Raw genomic sequence first — 11,410 nt, forward strand, 5'->3', positions numbered from 1 at the left:
AATGCAGAAACCTCTGCCACAAATCATAGGGCATTTGAACAGGAGAGTCCACAAAAGATATGAGGGTTGCAGACTGGATGAAGGGAGACCTAACACAGAACAACCTAGCTAAATAAGCATGTCAAGAGAGCCACATTCCCATATACAGTACATAGTGTGATTATAACTTAATGTCCATCATTATAAGGACATATACTTGAATTCTTGTAATTTAACCCAGTGTACCAAAGAAGAAATTCCAAGAGTTTGAAAATTTGGTGAGTATTATTTGGTGTCATTTTAGAATTCTGGGTTGTACTAATTACTAGGTATGTGGTGAAGCCTTTTCCTCTTTTCATGTCATTTAGGCAAGTCTATCCCTTAATTGTTTTCACTTTTATTGAGTTTATGTATGTCAGTCAGTCAGTCATATATCACCTTTTTGGTTGACAATACTGATTACAGTACAACTGATAGCCTTAAAACAATAATCACCACGGGAAGGGGTGTGCCATTAGAAAATGTGCAGTGTATGACCCCTGAGCGTTGCGGCGTAGCTGAGCAGTCTGTCACAGATGCCAGTGTCGTGAAGATGGCAATACGTCGCGAGTTAACAGACTTTGAACGTGGTACGATCATCTGTGCACGGCGCATGGGTCATACCTTTGCAGAGATTACACGCAAATTCGGGTTTCCGAGGTCAACAATGTCGTGGGTAGATCTTTAATATCGTAGAGAGAATGTTACCACCCGCATAAACCGCCGCACGGGAAGACCACAGGTGTTTAACGAACAGACATCAAGTCGCCTACGCAGAATCACACTGGGCGCTCGTCGGGCTACCGTAAGTCAGATCACTGCCCAGTTGAATGTTGGGAGTCAGGAACCTATTTCTACCAGGACTATAAGGAAGCAACTGCACCGCATAAGCTTCAAGATGATATAGATGTTGATTCCCATAGGGAATCTGAAACATTTGTTCCGAATGAGTAAATTTATAATACCAATATGAATGGTCCGTTATTGGACATTATAAATTTTCCAGCTAAGTCATTCCTGTTTGCCAGCGTTTCGCCCCCATGTGCTAGGCTGGGCTCATCAGTTGGTACCTAGCACACCTACCAACTGATGAGCCCAGCCTAGCACACGGGGGCGAAACGCTGGCAAACAGGAATGAGTTAGCTGGAAAATTTATAATGTCCAATAACGGACCATTTATATTGGTATTAAGCTTCAAGAGCCGATGATGAATTTGTGTCCCTTTGCTGACACCTCAACACACAGAGCTCAATGAAGTAAATGGGCCTGCGAACATCGGCAATAAACCATAGAACAGTGGCAGCGTGTGGTATGGTCCCATGAATCTTGGTTCCAGTTCTATCAAGCTGATCGGGCACTTGAGAGTGTGGCGTATGCCCCATGAAGCTATGGGTCCTGCGTGTCAACAAGGTTGTATCCAGGCAGGCGGTGGCTCAGTTCTGGTCTGAGCGGCATTCTCATGATCACAATTAGGCCCCATTGTCTGGCTTCAGGGAGCGCTCACAGGTGCAAGTTATGGGGACATTCTTTCAGACCATCTGCATCCCTTTCTGGCCCTCGAATACTCTGGTGGAGATGCCATGTCACTGCTCTGTGGTGGCACGCAAGTAGTTGGAGGAGCACTCCAGTGAGGTTATGACCACGGATTGGCCCTCCAGATCCCCCAATCTTAATCCAACCGAGCATTTATAGGATGCTGTTGATGTTGGTGTACACTCCATGAATACCGCACTAGCTTCACAAGACCAGTTGTGTGTAGCAGTGCAGATGCGTCGGACCAGATCCGTCCAGAACGATTCCAACACCTTGTAGAGTTGATGCCTCGCCGTATTGAGAGCTCGTGCAGGAGCAACTTGTTATTGTATCACATATGCATAACTTCATTTTAATAGTTACATGTATCTTTGTTAAATAGATGTTTAGTCTTGTGCCAGTATAAAAAATGTTTTCATTTTTTATATTTTCTTTCCCAAACTTATCTTTATGATAATAAATCTTGCTGGCTATTTTTTCTCAGTATCTCGTCTTGACATCTTAATGCGCAGTGTCATAAAGAACAGGATTTCAGTGATTTCCCATTACTTTTGGCCACTCAGTGTAGTGCAAGTCCTTGTACTGATAAGACTAGACTAATGAATGGTACCTTTTGAAGTTACAAGAGCAACGCTGGCTGTGTATTGAAGGCATTGCAGCAGAGCGTAACAAGGTGGTATAGCAGCACAGAGAAATAGGTCTTGGTAGTGTGTCTGCATATCAAGTCCAGTAGAGGAATGGTTGAGGAAGAGTGATGGCAGTCATTCTCTCCATGCGCTGGATTTGGAATCCAGATCAGATTATAAATGTTTAAATTTCATGATTTTTAACTACTGGCCGGAGGAAAAAGAAAACTAAAGTGAGAAGTAACTAAACAAGATTAGTACAGAGTTTTCTGATACTGAATTTCAGAAATATTTTGGTTTTAGCAGAAGTCGGATGGATGGTATTCACAATTTAATGGAAGTGAATGGTGATTATGATCCTGTGAAAGCTTTAAGGTGCGATCAATTGCTTCCATTGGCAGCAAATAGAATAAAACATTCCAGTGAAGCATCAAAAAAAATTTCAGCTGCTGGGAGTGTTCCCTGACAACAGCGCTTTGTTAAACTAAGAAAAAATGTATGCATTAATAGGTAACCAAGATGAATTTAATAACTGTTTGATAATTTAAAAAGTAAACGAATTGTATCACGTATGCATAACTTCATTTTAATAGGTACATGTATCTTTGTTAAATAGATGTTTAGTCTGGCGCCAGTATAAAAAAAAATTTCATTTTTAATGCTTTCTTTCCCAAACTTTGCTGGCTATTTTTCTCAGTATCTCGCCGTGACGTCGTAATGTCCAGTGTCATAAAGAACAGGGTATTCCTCCAATCTCCATATTACCGGGCGAGTTGGCCGCACACGGCTGTGAGCTTGCATCCGGGAGATAGTGGGTTTGAATCCCACTGTCAGCAGCCCTGAAGATGGTTTTCTGTGGTTTCCCATTTTCACACCAGGCAAATGCTGGGGCTGTACCTTAATTAAGGCCATAGCCGCTTCTTCCAACTCCTAGCCCTTTCCTATCCCATCGTCGCCACAAGACCTGTCTGTGTCGGTGCGCCGTAAAGCCACTAGCAAAAAAAAAAAAAAAAAAAAAAGTTTCGGGCTGAGTGGCTCAGATGGTTGAGGTGCTCGCCTTCTGACTCCAACTTGGCAGGTTTGATCCTGGCTCAGTCCGGTGGTATTTGAAGTTGGTCAAATACGTCAGCCTTGTGTCTGTAGATTTACTGGCACGGAAAAGAACTACTGCAGGACTAAATTCTTTCACCTTGGCGTCTCTGAAAACTCTAATAGTGTTGCATAAACTAATTTCTTGGCTAGGCTGCCCTGCGCGACAGTTGTAATTTTATCCAACATGGCTTAGCTATGCAACATCTAGCAGCTTTGTCAAAAATGGCCACTGGTGACCATCGCCTTCCTGTTGCCACGAGCCTGTACCCAGAGGTCAGCACTCTCACCACGCCAGTTGTAAGATGGTAGTGAGTGGAGGTTAATACTGAGTGTTTAATAATGTGTCTCTGTTAAGAAATAAATTCTCTTCCAGCCTCAGAATGGGTTGACTTGTGTTGTTGACACCTGAATATCATTCGGTTGTTCTCACTATTTGGGTTTTTCAAACACAGCTTTGTTCACTGATGTTCCTTACTGACAACTTAAGAAGCAAGAGTCTGTAATGACAATTACGTTTGATTACTTAAGGGGAACATTCTAGCCTCTATTATTGCACTTCAACATTTCTACTACCTCATCGGATAGCACTAGCACAAATCAGAACTTTTTGATAATTTTAGATGGAAATTCAGCAAGATTTTTACCGGTTTGGTTTTAACATATTAGTGTGTGATGTATTTATTTTAAATGTCTTTGACCGCCTGTGGGTGGGGGACGCAGATGAAGAATACACGCACGGTATCCCCTGCCTGTTGTGAGAGGCAACTAAAAGGGGCGACCAATGGATGATCAAATTAGAACCATGACACTACTTGTAATTAGTACCACCCTGCAGGGAACACCATGGGTCGCATTTACTTGCTCGTAGTACCAGTATTTTAGGTACACAATAGGTTTGTGATTAGTAGGCGACAGTGTGTGCTCAGGATGCATTTTACAGTGCATGCGATTCGTACTACTATATGAGCGACACCATGGTTCTGCCTTGCCTATGATTAGTACCCACTATGTGAGGAACACCACGGGATAGTGCGAGTCCCCGTGGTTAGAACACCATAGGTTTGTGATGCCTGTAAACAGCGACACAATGTGCGAAACACTATAGGTCTGTGTTACATGTGCGCATTACATTTCCTGTGAGTAGTACCAATAATGTGTGAAATACTGCGAGTCTACGCTATTTTTGATTAGTACCGCAACATGACAAATACCATGGTTTTACTTTCCTAGTGATGAATACCATTATGAGGGGCCTGGATTTCAGACTCGTTTCGACTACAAGCATCATCGATTCAGTATTGTGCTTTAGAAGCAGTCCCTTGGTTAGTAATACTATTATTTAACGCTAGTTTCTGGGAATGTGGGGCACTGTGGGTCGGATCCACTGATTGTTTTAACATCATATCCGTTCATTCGTTGTTCTCACATTTTGAATTCTGGTCAGTGGAGGATTATGGATTTTTAATTGTCCTTACATTTTGTGCCATTAGGGGCCGATGGCCTAGATGTTAGGCCCCTTTAAACAACAGTCATCATCATCATTAACTGTCTTTGTACCTAGTTTATTTTAACTTGCCTTCATTATGAATTTTAATATTCGCAGAGGATGATCCCATAAGGATTGAAACGTGCAATACCAAAGTAAACTATTTAACATAACCGAATAGTTGACAAAGTTTCTTTTATAGACATTTTTTAAATCTTAAAATTGCAAGTCAATATGGAGAAATGAAATTAATTTGTTCTAATAAAGCAATCTAATTCGCTCAGCTGATAAAATGACAACGGCCTGAGATATGGAACTATTTTTCAAATTACTTATCAGTATTATCAATTCTCTGAACGCTCATATACCCGATTCGTGTTATATCCGACCACCCTGTATGAACGCAATTAGCACCAAACACTGGGGGGTGGGGTGCGATGACCTAGATGTTAGGCCTTTTTAAACAGCAAGCAAGCAAACACTGGGATTAAACACGTGTGCAATTACTATATCTCTTTCTACTACAGATGGAGGAGTTATGCAGTTATAAAACCTAACATCTGGCACGCTGGAGTCATGGGTTTCCTTTTAGCTTACACAGCAAAAGTCAATGAAGCAACAGATACAGCGTTGCCAGGTCTCCCAAAATTTCACCAAAATGCACATGACCCCCCCCCCCAAAAAATCCCCCTAAATATATTCTAATCCGAATTTAAGGAAAATAAATAATAACAAATAAAGGTACATAATATATTTGTGCCAAAAACTCTCTCCTCGTCTCACTGTGTGATGTTTTATTGGTAAAATCACTCATTAGGCACTTCCCCACATTCATTTTAGGCTCAAATTACATAATCTCTCCCCTCTTATTGAACTCAAAACTCACGCTTGACAGCATCATTCTAATTGTAAGAGAAATCCCCGACCTGCATACAGATCTGTATCCTGTTACGACTTCAAAATTTCTATGCCTGATGAATAACTATATCTACAGGAAGAGTGGGGAGAAAGAGAAGAAGAATAGTGGCCACAGAGTACGGGTGAGTGAAATGTTATATTTTTCTCATAACTTCACATGACTATTGCATTCTTTGATTTAGTTACATTATGACATTTCAGTGCTCAAGAAACTACAGAAAGTTTTATTAAAACTGCTGACATTTTTATGTACAATCTGCTGATTTTTTAAATTTGTAGATCTGGCAACACTGAATGGACATAAATCTTTGTGATTATGCGAGTAACATGTTTTGTTAATAGCAAAGCAAAGTCATCTCCGTACAGGCCATGAAAGCCCTCGGAGGGGTGGAAGGTAAAGGCTTCCACTATCCGTAACCTCGGCACTAGGTGGGGTAGAGTGGTTAGCTCTATGCCTGGCCGCCTTTGCCCCCTGAAACTAACCTGGTACTCATTTTTGGTGTAGGCTGAGTGAGCCTCAGGGCCATGTGCACCTCCGGCAGTAGAAATCTAGTTTCTTAAATGTTACGACTTCCTGATGCGGATTCGAACCAACGTCCTTCCGGGCGAACCGACATGCCTTTATCACCTTGGTCAGGCAGCCCCTGTTTTGTTAATGGATGGCATAAAAAAATAATTTTTGATCACAATTGAGTTACGCAGTTTTCTCACTAGGCTGACAATATAATATTCAAAATATTACTCTTAATGTTCTACTGTATAGTCTAAAGAAAATGGTATTCATCCACGATATCCCTTGACCTTGCCTACTTTAAGAACCCCCAAGGGCTCTAAACTTGGGAGAGTCAAGGCCGATGACCTAGATGTTAGGCTCCTTTAAACAACAAGCAGCATCATAATCAAACTTGGGAGAGTCCGTTGGCAACCACAGGGCCTTTAGCTGAATCCTGACATTGCTTCTACTTATTTCTGCCAGGCTCTATACTTTCATCTGTTCTGTCCGACCTTCCCTGGTCAACTCTTGTTCTCTACCAACCACAGTGGTATTAGGTTTGCAAGTTCTAGGAGTCTTCATTTTCACGGCCTCTGTGATCCAACCTTCCCTTTTTCAGATACCTTCATCCTCTGAATGTGTTAAGATTGCCCAGAAACCATAATAATCACCACCACCAACACCGTAGTATTCATTAACAATTTAAGCACTAATAAAGAATTTTAACTAATATTCTTCTTCCTAGTTTTTTCATCGATGTATCTTCATTGATGACATCTGTTTGTGGAGCTCTGCTGCAGATCCTCTAGGGCAGAGGTGCTCAGCACTGTAAGTGGGTGGGCTGGCAGGCGATGAACGAATGCTATCCAACCACAGTGATGTGGGCAGAAATCCACATCATTTTCAATTTTCGTTGTAAGTAATAATTTATGTTCATTGCAGTTTATGTATTTTGGTAGGTTACAATAAAGACTTTGGCCTACAACCTCAAATATTTTGTTAATGTATGTAATGAAGTACATTTTTCACTATTACACCTGGACCATGAGGAGAAAGGATGAAGCAAGGATTCAGGCAGCTGAAATAAGATTCGTCCGAGCGATGATTGGCAAAACAAGGCGAGATAACATTCGTAATGAGAACATCAGGAACATGGCTCAGGTTGGCAGAATGCAGGATAACATAACTCTGCATAGACTCAAATGGTATGGTCACATGCGAACGATGGATCCTGATCGCATACCCAGAAAAAGGTATGATCTGCAGTAAAAACATTCAAGACCAAGAGGGCGGCCAAGAATGCAATATACAGACATGGTGAAAACAACATTCAGCAACGAGGAGGGGACTGAGACAACACTGAAGAAGGAGAAAAGTACAAAGATGGAAGTTGGTGGAGGGGCTTCATTCGCCGACCCGTCGTATAGATGGAATGACATGGGACATGTATGTACATTTTAAGAGGTGCTTTAGAAACAGTTCTAATATAAAGTGGAGTTAAGGTGGATAAGCTGCGGCTTGTGGTTGTTTGGGGTTAAATTATCTAATAAACTCGGCAACAATCCAATCATGCTTACCGGGAATAAAATCAGCGAGGTTATTTATTTGAAGGCATACTGTATATCAATCTGGTAGATACATTTACAATGTTGTACTTTAATCTTGGATAGTAAATATCGATGTCCTCACTCGTGATTAAACTCCCACTTGTCATTTAGAGGCTAGCTGTTATCCCCGTATGCCTGTTACATCAATGCTCTCTCGCTTCCCTGCAAAGTGTGTTCGCTCTCTCGCTTCACTGTGAAGTACAGTAGGCTTGTTACGTAAGCTGCCCGCATTTACTTCAGGTCAGCCTGACCGCACTGGGCTAGCCTCACCAGGCGCCCAGCTGAGCACCTGTGTTCTAGGGTTAGCAAAATCCAGTTGCACTTTGTTGACAGCTGCTTGTGTTTCAACATTAGTACAGCTGTGAAGCAGTTGTTGTTGCCTCATCTGTTCTTAGGCTTTTCTCTTTTTCTTACCCCAAGTAGCTGAAAGTCAACGGCTCTCTTAGTTCCATATCTTTCGCCCAGTTCCGTTTACCTTTTTGTGCAATGTCACCCACTCATGCTAAACCTTCTCCATGAGTAATATGCTTCTGATGCCATGATTTCAAATGTGGGTTTTCCCTGCATCTTCATCCCTGTGGCATTTAGACAATGCTTATGGTGTTCAGAGAATCTCTAGCATTTTCAAGCACAAGTCAGTGCAGGGCTCACCACTATCATGTAGAATTTTCCTTCAAACTTCAGTGGCATCCTCGTATCGCAAAACATAGGCAAATTTTGTTTTCACTTCAACCACCTTACAACGATCCTATGATTAACATTCTTGTCACATCCACCCAGTTTTTCACCACGGAATCAAGGTATTTAAAACCACTGCATTTCAGGAGTGGCTGGAAATCAAGCAAAATATTTGGCATTAAAGCCATGGGATCTTGGAAACAGCAATGAATATATTCAGTCTTTGAGCAGTTAGCACTTTAAGCCAATTTTCAAATACCTCCTAAAGCAATTTCACATTGTCATTGATCAGTGGCACATCAAGCAGTAATGTCTGAAGAAGTGCATCTGAGATTTCAGATGTTAAAAAAAAAAACCACCCTAATATGTTGTGAAACAAATAAGTTTAATGTGAAAATTGGCTGATAAAGGTATTTATTGTCTGCCAACCAACTGTTGTGTCAAAGTATACATCTTTTATGAATGCAGTAAATGTACAAGAACCAAAAGAGCTTCTGCCTTGGAGTTGGAGGAGGAGTCCTCAAAGGGTAGGAGAAATCTGCTAAGAGAAACTCCTAGGTCCTCCAAAGGCATAGGGGCTCAACAAAGGGCTAACAACCCTTCGGAAAGAAACTTTAAAAAAATGAAGAAAGGTAAGGGGGACTGTCATTACATAGGTGCTTTTGGACGGTGGAATGACGATAGAAAATGTTTGGAAGCAGATTGTGTGTCAAGCCAAGGACTGACTGTAGTGCTAGAAGTCGATCACGACACGATTTTACAGGAGGATGGGAGTTGTTCCCATTTGAAGAAAAAAAGCCTTAGAGGGGTGCCTAGGGTGATATAGCCATGCCCAGCAAGCAGCAACTGGTACTATAGTTCATGATGATTACAACTTCAACATCAAAAGCAAATGTCCCAACAGATGACCAATACAATGGTAATAAAACAACAGCCACTGACATGAAGATGAGTCGGCTTGAACGAAATGATGCATATGAACATGATTTACCAGGCGAGTTGGCCATGCGGTTAGGAGTGCGCAGCTGTGAGTTTGCATCCGGGAGATAGTGGGTTCAAATCCCACTGTCGGCCGCCCTGAAGATGGTTTTCTGTGGTTGCCCATTTTCACACCAGGCAAATGCTGGGGCTGTACCTTAATTAAGGCCACGGCTGCTTCCTTCCCGTTCCTAGGCCTTTCCTATACCATTGTCGCCATAAGACCTATCTGTGTCGATGCAACGTAAAGCAAAATAGCGTATGATCATGAAAACTAGCTTTTGTCGATTCAAAGAGTAGTCCCCATACTTTCACGAAAACACTAGGAAAAAAGAAAATGTAACAAGTACAGATCTTTCTTACTGTCCAGTATGGTAAAAGTCAAAGTAGTTCGGGAGTGAAAATATGGCGAGGAATGATAGAAACCAAGAAAAATATAAACAAATTTTATTTATACAATCATAATTTAAAAACATATATACAATACATTAATTGCATTCTTATATACAATTCCATTCTAATCCTAAAAATAAATACTTTAAAATATATTTATCCAGTCTCATTTAAAGTGATCTCCCAAACATTTTCAAGCAACTTCCTTATAAATAAAATACTGTAAAGCAGTCGACCTCCAGTTATTTGTGCTGTGAGTTTAGACATAGATTTAGAAGGCTTGTTTGATAATGAATGATGCACAGAAATCAAGTCAAGTTTCCTTCTAACATATCTGAAAGGACAGAACTTAACAAAGATTCATTTGTAAACATCTTTCTGGTTTATATTTTTCAAATCACTTGAAACAGGACAGAAAAGAAAGGGATGGAACACAATTTGGTAAGTTAAAAAGAAAATTAGTCAGAAAGGAAGTAAAATCAGTGTAAGGTGATGGTATAGCACAGCAAGTGTTTCGGAAGATGGACGATCAATGGAGCTATGAAGGTTAGGGACCGGGTAGAAGGGATTTATACCAGGGTCTGTCCTGGGCTTGCAAGCAATTTCAAAGACTCTCTTTGTATTTGCGAAGCTAATCCTTTCTCTTCTTGTCTATTCTTCTTTCCAGTGTGACATTATTTGGAGCAAAATGATGATTTAGTGTAATGTGAACTACATGATAGTAACTATGTGGAAAAGAACTATATAGAGTACAGTAGAATGAGGGAGGTTTATATCACAAGTAACCTGAAAACATTACTGTATTAAGAAGGTTCAAAATTGAAGTCTGCCAGTTAAAATTTTGTGAAAATTTCATTCTTACTGATCACATGTTTCGTCCTCTTTAACCTTATTAGGACCAGGCATATTTAAGAAGAGTGTGGCTATAAACACCAGCTGCATAACAGGTGGTGTCATGAAAAAGACCAAGGTGTATTTTGAAGTTCTCTTTTCATCAATCCATACATATGTTGTAACTAAAGATATGGATAATATGATTTTGATTCAAAATGTTCAGAAAACTGTAATTTCTTTGCAGGAAATAAGAAAGAGAGAGAGAGAGAGATTGTAAGAGAATTTCAAAACATGATTTATCAGCGTCTTTTTTTGCAAGAGAGGGCACTGATGATATATAGTTAATTAGTTCTATTAACCCGATGAGTGCTACGCCCGCCTATAGACGGGCTGACGCGGCCGGTCCACCAGTGCTACGCCCGTCTATAGACAGTGCGCGAGAATTTTAAATTTTTTGAGTTTCCCGATTCACTTTCAAGTGCGAATTTGATCTCTGACATGTTCTGCCTTCTGTTGGGCATTATGTATAACTAACTGATCAGAGATTATAGCTTCAGGAAGTAACTTACAGAGCTTTTTGTAGACGTCTGTGCAGTTCATCTGTAATGTAAACAAACATGGCGGAACAACAATTTATTTGCTCTTGCAGCGATGTTATTTCGGATCACAGAATCTTTCAGTTATTAACCATAGCGAAAAGTGATGATGGAGACAATCATTTTAAGGAATTGTTAAGCGATTTTGAAAGTGAGAG

The sequence above is a fragment of the Anabrus simplex genome, chromosome 12 (assembly GCF_040414725.1).
Source record: "Anabrus simplex isolate iqAnaSimp1 chromosome 12, ASM4041472v1, whole genome shotgun sequence".
NCBI classification, from domain to species: Eukaryota; Metazoa; Arthropoda; class Insecta; order Orthoptera; family Tettigoniidae; genus Anabrus; species Anabrus simplex.